The sequence below is a fragment of the Dromiciops gliroides genome, chromosome 1 (genome assembly GCF_019393635.1).
Source record: "Dromiciops gliroides isolate mDroGli1 chromosome 1, mDroGli1.pri, whole genome shotgun sequence".
Lineage (NCBI taxonomy): Eukaryota > Metazoa > Chordata > Mammalia > Microbiotheria > Microbiotheriidae > Dromiciops > Dromiciops gliroides.
The window spans coordinates 95,561,278-95,571,537 of NC_057861.1; the positions used below are offsets into that span (position 1 = coordinate 95,561,278).

Sequence of the window (10,260 nt, forward strand, 5' to 3'; positions counted from 1 at the left end):
TTTGGCCAAGTGAATTTTTTAAGGCAGTTTTTTCTTCAAGAAATTATGCACCTTTTTTTCCATTTGGCCAAATGAATTTTTTAAGGCTTTGTTTTCTTCAGTGAAATTATGTGCTTCCTTTCCCAAGCTGCTGATTCTTTTTTCATAGTTTTCTTGTTTTGCTTTCATTTCTCTCCCCATTTTTTCTTCTACCTCTCTCAATTGATTTTTAAAATCCTTTTTGAGCTCTTACAGGAAGGCTTTTTGTTCTTGAGACCAATTTACCTTCCCTGGTAGGCTTCAGATGTAGGCAATTTGAGGCTATTGTCCTCATCTGAGTTTGTGTTGGCTTCTTCCCTATTGATACAGAAGCTCTCAATGGAGAGGGCTCTTTTTTGCTTCTTACTCATTATTGCAGCTTATTTATTTATTGTTTAAGTTGAGGTCTGCTCTGGGGGCATCAGGGTCCCTGTTTTGGGCTTCTTGTGCAGGGGTATAGGTGCTGTGTGACTGGCTTTTTACTCTGAGGCCTTTATGGTGTGTGGAGATCCCCCACCCTACACTTCCTGTCTGAGTGTGTCTGGCCAGCCAGGCGCCCGATCTCGGCGTCTGATCCTGCCTGACCTGTTTGTGGCCCTCTCAGCCGGTGCAGGTAGGTTTTTCCACTGTCCTTCTTGGCCACCAGATTTTTGAACCAGGTTCCAGGGGCCTCAGTTGTTCGGCTGTGGCCCGCAGCTCCTGCTGACTTGCCCTGACCCCCTTGGCTCTGGGTTGCTGCCCTGCACTGGGCCTCCCTTTTGCTCAAGTCAGACCGACCTTTTCCTGAAGTCTTCTAAATTATCTCTGGTTGGAGGACTGTGTCTCTCTGTCTCTTTGTAGGTTCTGTAGTTTCAGAATCCGTCCAGAGGCTTGATTTAATGTTCTTTTTGAGGGAACAGAAGGAGAGCTCAGGCAGCTTGCTGCTTCCTCTCCACCATCTTGGCTCTGCCTGAGCTAAGTATTAAAAGAAAGAGAAATAAAGTAGAGAATATTCCATGTATGGGGAAAAATATATAGAAAAGCAGATAGGTAGAGAAGTTAGGATAAGATTGGGAAAGAGTAGTAAGTCTATTTTGCCTGGAATTTTTGTGAATAAAATTCTGATAATGTTTCTGGGTATTGAAATCAATTTATTCACTAGGCTGGCCAATAATAAATAAACTGAAGTTAATGATTTCTCAGTAACCAAAGACAAAGATGCAGGGTGTTTGCCCTGCCTACCTGTTTTCCTGACAGCCTATTATAGGCCCTCCTCTGACAAAGGAATGACAACCCAATTTGGTGGATACTTAATGAGGAGGTGGGTTAAGGGCCCCCAGACTGTACCCATTACCTCCTGGTCAAGGAAGGGTGTGTGTGGGGGTAGTCAGGTGAGGAAGGTGGCTTGGTGTGAGTTTTAGCAGCCACTAGCAGTTCTAGAAAATAAAGCCTTTTTGAATCAGAATCTCTCTGGCCTAATTTTTCCTTCTTGATCTCTAATGAAGGGACCAAGGTCACACAAATGGCTCTTGGTGGTGATAAGAAGCTCAGTTTAGTTTTATTTATGAGATAAATAGAGAATCCCAGACCAAGCTCTGGCAGGGTCTGGTGTGTGACTGCATTCCTAAGGTAGTTTCTGGAAATAGGTTTTCTATGTGAGCTAAAACTAAGAGGTAAGGATTTTAAACAGAGAAGGGAACATTACAAATTAATATTAATAATCTAATGACCTAGCACTAAAGTTAATTTTCTCAGAATGTTGAATATGTGAAGTGTGTCTTGAAATAAAATGAGAATGGAAAATTGGAGGCAGAGTAGGAAGTATTTTGAGCAGAAGGCTAATGAGCAGATTTGTTTTTAATATTGCAGGAAATGGGGAGCCATGGAATATTTTTTTGTTGTGCAGTCTCCTTTTTATTTTTAAAGTAATAAACCTTTTTATTTATAGTTTTGGGTTCCAATTTTTATCTTTCCTTCTCTCCCTCCCCTCTCTCCTCTCTGAGGAGATAAGCAATCAGATATTAGTTATACCTGTATGATTATGTAAAACATCATATTTATCATTTTGTATAAAAAAACTTGAACCAAAGAGAAAATGAAAAAAGTGAAAAATAGCATGCTTCAGTCTGTGTTCCATCAATATCAGTTCTTTCTTTCTAGGTGGATAGTATCTTTCCTCCATAGTCCTTTGGGATTATTTTGGATCATTGTATTGTGGAGAATAGTTCAGTCATTCACAGTTTTTCATCAAACAATATTGCTGTCTCTGTGTCAAAATTTTACCTTATTTCTGCTCACTTCATTGTACATCAGTTCATACAATCTTTCCAGATCTTTCTGAAATTATTATGGGATATTTTTGAAGAGGGGAGAAACGTGGCCAGACCTCTGTCATAGGAAGGTTATTTTTGCAGCTGTATGAAGAACAATCTGGAGAGGGGAAAGATTGAACACAGTGAGACAAATTTAGAAGCTTTTTATGAATTAGTCCAAGAAAGAGATGATTATTAGGGCCAGACGAAGTTGACACAGTGTGGTGAGTATGCAAGGGGAGATGAATGGAAGGATGCAAGAGGTATGTATACAGTAGGATCAAAAGGACTTTGAACATAATTGTACAGTTATCCCTTCCACATCATGCAGTTTTGATATATCACAGGTTGGCATAAGAAATTAAACGGAAAATTTGGGGAAGTTTTGTAGAAGCTGCAGATGATACACAAAGGTCAGGAGATGACAGAAAAAAACATAGAAACTCAGAAATGTATAAAATATTTGTATAGTATTATATAATAGCAACCTATTTTATTTTCTAATGGCATAATAATTCATACTTCTTCTCTGATAGGAAGGGAGGGCTAAAAAGTTTTACAAGTGATAGAGAAATTCTGAAATTATTTTAATGGTAGGTGAGTGTAATAAACAAGGTTATTGTAAGGAGCGATAGTCAGAATCTGAGAATTAGAAGGAAACTTGGGAGTCACATGGCCCAATCTATATCTAAACAGAAATATTATCTAAAGCATTATTGATCATTCAGCTTCCATTTGGCATTATTCATTGATGGGGAACTTACAATCTGCTGAAGTAGTCCATTCCATTTCTGTATAACTAATTTGTTAAAAATCCGAATTTAAATTTCATAATCTCTGCAAGTATATGGAAAAGGCACCAAATTAGTTGGATGTGTATCCATTACCACTATCTTTTCATCCTTGTCTCACATGACTAGATCTAATGTTCTAGCAAAAAAAAATAGATTCCTCACTGTATTCTAGTTACATCACAAAATTTCCCACATCCACAACTTTGTTCATGTTTTCTATTGCTTGGAATACTTTTTTCTTCTACCTCTTCCTATTGCTTCCCCTTGCCCCTTTTCTTTTTTCTTTCTTTTTTTTTTTTTTTTTTTTTTTTGGTGAGGTGATTGGGGTTAAGTGACTTGCCCAGGGTCATACAGCTAGTAAGTGTTAAGTGTCTGAAGCCAGATTTTAATTCAGGTCCTCCTGAATCCAGGGTCAGTGCTCGCCACCTAACTGCACCCCCCACCCCTTTTCTTCTAGGCTTAGCCATACAGCCACATAAAATTTTATCCCTCCCTTCACACCTGATATTTCTGAATTATTGTGGTATTAAAAATAAAATATCTTGGGGAAGTTCGGTGGTGAAGTGGATAAAGCACCGCTCCTGGATTCAGGAGAACCAGAGTTCAAATTTGACCTCAGACACTTGACACTTACTAGCTGTGTGACTCTGGGCAAGTCACTTAACACTCATTGTCCCGCAAAAACAACAACAACAACAACAGCAACAACATCAAAATAAATAAATAAAATATATTGATATTGTACAATATTATACGCATATTTTATGCATTTCTGAGTTTCTAAACTTTTTCTGTGTTGTCTGCTGGCCTTTGTGTGTTACCTGTGACTTCTGCAAACTCCCCCCAAATTGCCATTTAATTTCTTATTCCAACCCACAATATATCAAAACTGTGATGGGGAAAGTCACAATGTGGAAGGAATAACTCTTGATTTAATACATTTTGATTCAATAAATATGCCTAACAAATGTTTTTCCCTAAAATTCTCTGACATTGTTCATTCCTCCAGAAAATAGTTTGAAAAATGAGCAATTATTAACATAGAGAAAGGATATATCCTTTAATCTTTGGGAGAATGATATTTTATTGCATTTGACCAGAGTTTTGTCTCCTCTCCATTTAGTCTTTTATTTGTACTGTTAAATTCATTATAATATTCTTTTAGCTCTGCTTTCTTCTCTTGTCATCACTTTGTGCAAATCTTCCCATGAAGAATTCTGAATTCTTCATATTCATCCTTTTAGTGACAGTAATATTCTGCCACCTTTATGAACCATATTTTGCTTAGCTACTTCCCAATCATTGGTCACATATTTTATTTCCAGCTTTTGTTATCACTAATACTGTAGCTATGAACACGGACATATGCTTGCACATATGGGCCTTTTCTTGCTGTTAATAACTATCCTGGAATCCAGTCCCAGTTGGGCATCACTGGGTCACAGTGTAGGAACAGCTTAGTAACTTTTCTTGCATAACTCCAAATTGTTTTCCAGAATACTTGAACAAGTCTGTAGTTCCACCATGAATAAATTAGCATGCTTCTCTTTTCACAGCTCCCTCAAAGATGTTTTTCCCATCCTTTAGTGTATTTCTAGATTAAAAAGTATAAGGAAGTATTTTGGAGTTGCAGTAATTTGGATTTTACTGATTATTAGTGATTTGTAACATCATTTCAAATGATTGTTGATGGTTTATCTTAAAAACTTTTTGTGTCAGGAGGCAGCTAGGTGGCACAGTGGATAAAGCACCAGCCCTGGATTCAGAAGAACCTGAGTTCAATTCCAGCCTCAGACACTTGATACTTACTAGCTGTGTGAACCTAGCCAAGTCACCTAATCCTCATTGCCCTGCAAAAAACAAAAACAAGCAAACAAACCTATTTGTGTCTTTGGACCATTTGGCTAATGGAGAGTGGCTTTGACCTTAAATTTGTGTCAATTTCCTATCCATTTTGAAGGTCAGATGCCTATAAGAGTTATAGTCAGTGCAAAAAAATCTCCCCAATGAATTTCATTTCTTCAAATTTTCTCTTATCCACAATTGTGAAAACTATGACTTTCAATATTTCTTGCATTTATTAATTGAATGTTTAAAATTAATTTAACATGTAAGTAGAATTAGGGTGAAGAAGTGTGTTTGTCCCTATTCTATTATTATTATTATTATTATTTTGCAGGACAATGGGGGTTAAGTGAGTTACCCAGGGTCACACAGCTAGTGTCAAGTGTCCAAGGTTGGATTTGAACTCAGGTCCTCCTGAATCCAGGGCTGTTGCTTTATCCACTGCACCACCTCACTGCCCCCAAATTTTGATTTATTTCCCTACATATTTTCTTTTTTATGTGGGGCAATGTGGGTTAAGTGACTTGCCCAGGGTCACACAGTAAGTTTCAAGTGTCTAAAGATGGATTTGAACTCAGGTCCTCATGAATCCAGGGCCAGTGCTTTATCCACTGCACTACCTAGCTGCCCACTCATCCTTATTCAATTATACCATTCCATTTGCATTAAGCATTGCTTTCTCCCTTAGTGTTTTGTTTTTTTTTTTGTTTTTTTTTAGTGAGGCAATTGGGGTTAAGTGACTTGCCCAGGGTCACACAGCTAGTAAGTGTTAAGTGTCTGAGGCTGGATTTGAACTCAGGTACTCCCAACTCCAAGGCCAGTGCTCTATTCACTGTGCCACCTAGCTGCCCCACCCTTAGTGTTTTATGAAACTATAGGTACCCTGGACCCAGATATTTGGTGCTACTCGCTGATGTTCCTCATGCCATGTTACTATATACAAATTCCTCTCCCTTTCCTACTTGTATTCAAATCAACTCTACCAAAATACTACTAATGGTTACAGTTCCCCTTTATGTGTTGCCTTTGCCTATTAAAATGTAAGATACTTGAGGACATGGATAGACCACTATGTTGCTTTGCTATCATTTGCATCCCTAGTGCTTAATAGTTTCTTCATAGTAAGCTCTTAATAAATGCCTGGACATTCAATTCCTCTATCTTTTGGATTAAGTATTGCCCCCTTCCTTTTACTGTATTCCATGCAAATATTTCTGCTAGGGGGATTTTGTGAGGGTTGGGCTACTACATTTTAGGAATGATATTGATAAACTGTAAGGAATTCAGAGGAAGCCGACCAAAATAGTAAGGGGAATGGAGACCATATTTCCCCTAAATGCTAGTGTCTTTATCCAGAAGGTTACTTTTTATAAATAATAAAAGGCACAAATATATGCCTTTTTATAAATAATTTGTATTGCTATTTGGTTTTTACATCACCTAAGCATTACCTTTTATTTTCACACTGTTTTCCTATTTAGAATGTGGACTCCCTGAAGGAAAGAACTATTTTTCTTTTGTCTTCGTTTCTCCAATGCTGGGATTTTAATAGGTGCTTTAAAATACTTATTGATTGATTTACCCATGAGGATTCATGGAATGATCTGCAGACAGTTTAGTCAGAAAAAGAGAAGACTTAGGGGGACAAGATAGATATCTTCATGGATTTGAAGGACTACTATATAGAAAAGGCATTCAACTTGTTCTTAGCTCCATAGAAAGGATCTAGAGCTATTGATAGAAAGTACAAAAAGGCAAAAGTTGGTTCAATGGAAGGAAAATTTTCCTAATAATTAGAGCTGCCAAAAGTAGAATGGGCAGCTTTAAAGTTTACTGAGTCTCTCTTCCCTAGAGATCTTCCAGTGGAGACTCCTTTTCCAGCACAGCTCAGGGTAAGTGATGTCTAATATCCTTTTCAACCATGAATATTTATTATAATTCTTTGAATGATAGTCCAGGTCTTCAGATCATGAAGTTAGACATGACTGAAAAACAACTCAAAAGTCATGAGTGTCTGTTATATGAAGAACACTGTGTGCTGGGTTATTAACAAGTGCTAAAAGAATCATAAGTGCTCCTACCTTACTTTAGTTACCTATTGGGTCTAGTCTTGTGTGTGTCTGTGGAAAAGAAATCATTCTTTGAGCCAACGCTGAATAACAAAGCAAATTCAGGAAAAACAAGACAAAGGTGAATTTATTGCAGCATACCAAGGCAGCAGCATTGGGTATAGCAGGCCTCAACTCAAATTGCTTTTATAGATAGAAGTAAACAATTTCCAAATAAGAGAAAGACAATCCTAATTGCTATGCACTTCAGTGAGGAGATAGGGGAGATATGATTAGCACTAAGGAAATACAATTGGTGTGCCTATAGACCACCCTCTCCTGCTGGCTGGCTTTAATTAGCAAAAGTCAAAGAAGGTTAAAACACGGAGTCACTTCAGAATGACTCTGCATTAGTGACTGATTTTATACATCCAACTCCCCTCACTGAGAACCAAAACCCATCCCAGGCTAGTCTTCACCATGCTGGTCAAAAATGCATTAAATATTTGTTGTTTGAATTTAAATTCATCCTTACCATTGGCCTATGGCTCATATTTGACTCCCAGATAAAGAATATTTTTGAGCAGGAAGACAACAACAATTCCAATTTCTGCCCTGGTATTTACATCTTTATTGGAATTGGTACCCTCATGATGTTGCTAGGTTTCCTGAGCACTGTGGGTCCATGTACATGATGGGCTTATTCTTTGCCTTCCTCCTGATAATTTGTGTCATTGAAATAGCTGCTACCATCTGCAGTTATTCTCACAAAGATGAGGTGATTTATGAGGTCCAGCATTTTTATAGGGAAATGTATAATAAGATGAGGACCAAAGAAGGCATCTACAAGCACACCCTCAAAGTCATCCACCATACACTGGATGGCTGTGGTTAGGCTCACCTTTGGATCAGTTGATCACTCATGCCTTCCATAATAAGAACATCATCTCATTTACTATGAAACTTACCAATAAGCTATTGAAGAAGTCTTTAACCATAAATTCAACTATGGCCATAGGGATTGTTGCTATGATGACCTTTGACATGATTTTTCAGTATGATTCTATGCTGTGCTGTCTAGAGAAACAGAGAAATGATCTAGGGTATTTGATTCATCCCCTGAGCAATAGTTGGCCCTCTAGAATAATTTTGCTTGTATTTTTTTGTTTTATTTCATTTGCTACTAACTTTTGTAATCAATATGCATTTCTAAATGGGCACAATTGTTTTATATTTGTTATTTTTTAAATATTTTTTTGATATAGATGTTTGTAGTTAAGGTTTTTTTTTTTTTTGGTTTGTTTTTTGCTTCTTGCTTTTATGATCAAAGAAATAGTGCAATGAAAAGTACTATCTATATTTGCCAGACTCTGGTCAAAGACACTATACATAATAAAGGACTGTGCTGGCCTTTAAGTAGTTAAAACTATCACAGATTTAACCAGAATATAACATGTTAAAAACAATTTCATATATAATATAGATTATGTAATTAAAACAAAAGAATAATCAGCTTAACACTAAAATTGTTGGAAACCAGGACTAACAGAACTTTTAGACCTTACAGTGCCTGGAATAAGAATCTCACAAAACAAAGATACAGTTTTACTCTAATATGAGCCAAATTAATTAATGCTGTCATTTAAATATTTGTTAAGCACATATTAGGTGCTGTGTGATAGGCATACAAAGACAAACATGAAATAGTCTTTCCTGAGGAAGATTACTTTCTTTGTAACAAGTATCTCTGATAAGGTTCAGATATGCAAGGCAAATAGACAAGTAACAGAAACATGAACAAAAGCCATTCTCAACTAGATAAAAGGCCTACGGATATGAAAAAAAAATTCTCAAAAGAAGAATTACCAACTATTAACAATCATATGAAAAATGTTCCATAGTTTTGATAAGTACTCATCCAAATAACTCATAATTTTGTTCTTATATCTAGCAAATTGTAAATGATGCTAAAATATTGAGATTGTCAGTGTCAGAGTAGTTGTGGAAAAATGGGTTCACTCATGTACTGTTGCTGAGTCTGAGAATTGTTGTTATTATTTGCTATTATCCTTCAAAACAAAAATGGAGTCCATGGAATCTGTGAAGAAACTGACTGTAACTTTTAACTCAGAGCTTCTGTTAATGATCACTAATACCACTGCATGAGCATATACCCAGAGAATGTCAATGAAAAAGAAAGTCCCCAAATTTTTCTTTATAACAATACTTATTTTATTAACAAAAACTTGGGGACAAAATAGATGTTCATAATTGAAGAATGACTAAACAAGTTGATAGATGGATGGATAGATATATGGTTGTGTGTATATATACACACATGTGGATATATTTAGGTATGAGTATATGTATATATGTATGCACACACATATATACATACATATTTACATATATATATATATATACACTGTGTTCTAAGAAATGATAAATATGGTGAATACAGGGAAATATAGGAAGACATATGACTTTAGTAAAATGAAAAGTAGAACTAAAAACAATGTTTACAATGGTGTGAATACAAAGGCCAACAATGAAACAAATAAAACAATAACCAAGTTGTTCTCAAAAAGAGATCAATAAGAAGGCACATCCTGTTTCTTTGAAGATGTGGAGGATCAGAAGTTTAGAACATTACATAAAATAGCAGATTTTTTTTCTATAAGTTACTTAGTTTTGCTGAACTGTTTTTCCCCCCCTACCTTTTTTATTCTTTGTTATAAGGGATTGTTTTCTGAAAGGGTGAGGAGGTAGTGTTGCATTGGGATTTGGGATTTGAAGGTATCATGAAAATGAAAGATATCAATTAAAATATAAATGTATCTTGTGAATTTTATTTTTGAATAATTGAAACAAAAAAAAAGATTTCTATTCCTCAGCTTGGCATATGAAAAGACACTTAAACTTTGACTAAGATCTGGATTTGAATCTCAATGGTACTTTTACAAGTTGTGTTACCTTGAGTAAATCACTTCACTTCTATGAGTTTCAGTTTCCTCATCTTCAAAATAAATATTAATTCTTTCAGCATTTATTTTATCATGTGGAAAAATTGCAGTCCTTGAAGTTCTGTAGAAACAGACATTTATCTGCAGGATCTTTTGATAGAAACTCTTTTCAGAGCTATAAACTTCACCATTCTTTCTTTAAAAAAAAACAAACACAAAAGCCCTACATTTTTGGAAATGGTGAGTGACATGCTCCACCCCCCACTCCCTTCTGTGGTGATACTGATTCATTTCATAGGCA

At 36.1% G+C, this 10,260-nt stretch overlaps 1 pseudogene; it reads left to right on the forward strand.

Moving 5' to 3' along the window:
• Positions 1 to 2,539: 2,539 nt before the first annotated feature.
• LOC122746148 lies at positions 2,540 to 8,098 on the forward strand (annotated as a pseudogene).
• Positions 8,099 to 10,260: the final 2,162 nt, after the last annotated feature.